Source organism: Alligator mississippiensis, chromosome 4 (assembly GCF_030867095.1).
Source record: "Alligator mississippiensis isolate rAllMis1 chromosome 4, rAllMis1, whole genome shotgun sequence".
Lineage (NCBI taxonomy): Eukaryota > Metazoa > Chordata > Crocodylia > Alligatoridae > Alligator > Alligator mississippiensis.
The window spans coordinates 39,669,270-39,672,416 of record NC_081827.1 but is presented as its reverse complement, the minus strand read 5'-3'; positions in this window follow the sequence as shown (position 1 = coordinate 39,672,416).

The window sequence follows — 3,147 nt, the reverse complement described above, 5'->3', positions numbered from 1 at the left end:
GCTCGCGCCGCGCTTCGCGTGTCTGCAGGCGCAGTCCTGCCTTGTCTGATGCAGCGCAAGTTTAACCTTCAGCATCCGCCATCCTTGGAGAGCCGGCCAGGCAAAGCCTTGGTTGGGATGATCTAGCTGGGGCTGGTCCTGCTTGGAGCAGGGCGTTGGACTAGATGTGATCTCCTGAGGTCTCTTCCAACCCTCGTTTTCTAGGATCCTGTGGTTTTCAAGGCTGTTTCTGTGGGTTGCCATCATGACTGGTTTCCCTGCTCTTGGAGTCGGTCACCCATGGGGCATGCCTTTCTTGAGCTATTTCACCTCTCTTCCCAACCTATTTGTGCTTTATATATGTCACTGCTTCCCTGTCAAATTTATTGCCAAACTTGTTAATCAGACTATTTTACGTGAAGAATTGGCTCCCAAAGGCAAATTTCTACTGAATTAAAAAAAAAAAAAGGCATTTTGCTGCCTAGATGTAGGACAGCAAACATCAGTGAGACTCATATTCAATTAGTTTAAGCTCTTGGTTAATATATTTAAGTTGTATAGAAGGCCTTAGTTTACCACTTACTACAGCAAAGAATGCATTTTCTTTTTTTTACATTTCTACCAGATTATCCTTTTATCTACAATCTCAACATTACCTATTGCATTAAATATTTATTTGGCTTTCTGGTAATATGTTATCTATTCCCCTTATTTAAAAAAAAATCACTGAACTAGCTGATTGTGTGCACACTTAAGTGTATCCTCAGATCACAGTCTCAAAGAAAATCGCTTCTCCTTGAGGATGTCTGGTGCCAGCATCTTGCCCTCAGCTTTGGGCACTAGGTACTCTAGATGGATATCATATTCATGGATATACCTCTGAATCTATGTGATCTGTGAACCTGAAAGGTGACTACTTTAGTAATAAAATTCTGTCATCCTTTAATAAAGGGATTCCCAATATAATTTGACAATGAACAATAAATAATGTGACAATGGAAGGATATGCAATCTTTTTAATGTTTATTATACAGGATACTGGATTTATAGTCATTGCAATTTTCTTTTTTTCATATTAGCTAGGGTCAGGAGGGACCTGCACAGATCATCTAGCCTGACCCCCTGCCACAGGCAGGAATGAATGCTGGGTTCACAAGACCCCAGACAGGTGATCATCTAACCTCCTCTTGAATTTACCCAAGGTAGGGGCGAAGACCACTTCCCTAGGAAGCTGGTTCCAGATTTTGGCCACCCTAACAGTAAAATATTGCCTTCTGATCTCTAACCCAAACCTGTTCTCCATCCGCTTATTACCACTGTTCCTTGTCACCCCAGGTGCTGCTGGGGAGAATAGGGCTCTTCCTATTTGCTGATGATCTCCCCTGATGAGTTTGTAGGCAGCCACCAGGTCCCCCCTCAGCCTCCTCTTGCTGAGGCTGAACAGGTTCAGGTCCCTCAGTCTCTCCCCGTAGGGCCTGTCCTGCTGCCCTCTCTCCAAGCGGGTGGCCCTCCTCTGAACCCTTTCCAGGCTGGCCACATCCCTCTTGAAGTGTGGTGCCCAGTACTGGACGCAGTACTCCAACTGTGGCCTGACCAAAGTTGCATAGAGGGGGAGTATCACCTCTTTGGTTCTTGAGATGCACCTTTAGATGCATGACAAGGTATGGCTGGCCTTGCTGGCTGCGGTCTGGCATTGGCGGCTCATGTTCATCTTGGAGTCAGTAATGACCCCAAGATCCCTTTCTGCCTCTGTGCTTTCAAGAAGGGAACTCCCCAGCCTTTATGTATGCTGTGGATTCCTTCTCCCAAGGTGCAGCACCCTGCATTTGTCTACGTTGAACCCCATCCTATTCTCGTCTGCCCACTTTTGTAGGCTGTCTAGTTGCAGCCTCTCTCTCCCTTCAAGTGTGTCCACCTCGCCCCACATCTTAGTGTCATCAGCAAACTTGGACAGCGTGCTTTCCACCCCCTTGTCCAAGTCGCTGATGAAGATGTTAAACAGTGCGGGCCCGAGGACTGAGCCCTGGGGTACCCCACTGCTCACATCTCGCCAGGTTGAGTACGACCTGTCCACCACTACTCTCTGGGTGTGCCCCATCAGCCAATTTTTTACCCATCCAACTGTGTAGGCATCAATGCCACAGTCGCCTAATTTATTGATGAGAATGGGGTGAGAAACAGTGTCAAAGGCCTTCTTAAAGTCTAGAAAGACTATGTCCACAGCGACACCATCATCCAAGGATTTAGTTACTTGGTCATAAAAGGCAATCAGGCAGGACCTGCCTTTGATGAACCCATGCTGATTGCCCCTGAGCATGATCTCCCCTGCAGGCCCCCCACAGATGTGCTCCTTGACGATTCTCTCCAAGATCTTCCCGAGCACTGAGGTGAGGCTTATGGACCTATAGTTACTTGGGTCCTCCTTCCTCCCTTTATTAAAAATTGGGACCACATTAGCTAGTTTCCAATCCTTTGGCAGCTGGCCAGATGACCACGAATGCTCACACAGCCGGGCCAAGGGCTCCGCGATGACCCCTGCCAGCTCCCTCAACACCCTTGGGTGGAGGGCATCTGGACCTGTAGATTTTAAAATGTCTAGCCCTTCCAGAAGATCCCTAACTACATCTGCACTGATCCAAGGCCTGACAGAGCTATCCCCGAGATTGTCCCTACCTCTGGTAGGAGGGATGTCCCAGTCCCTGTTCAAGAAAACAGAGGCAAAGAAATTGTTAAAAATATCAACTTTCTCATCTGGCATAGCCACAAGATTACCATTTGAGTCTTGCAGGGGCCCTACATTGCCTGGTGCCCTCTTCTTGCTCCTAATGTACTTGAAAAAGGACTTTTTGTTGTCCTTAATCCTGGATGCTAGCCTGAGTTCCATCTTTGCCTTGGCCTTCCTAACAGCCCTCCTACACTCACGGGTGGATGAGGAGTACTCCTCCTTGGTAAAAGCCTCTCCCTTCCACTGGTTGTACGCCACCCTTTTAGTCCTCAGGCATTCCTGAATGCTCTTGCTGAGCATTTTATAATATTATTTTATAATAACGTGAGATTTAATTGAAGTATTATTTGGAACACATTGTTCTATATTAGCATTTAAAGTGTATGTTTTTTCAAAGATAACCATTCTTCTGGAGATGTGTCCTGCCTCCTGAGGGAAGTAAT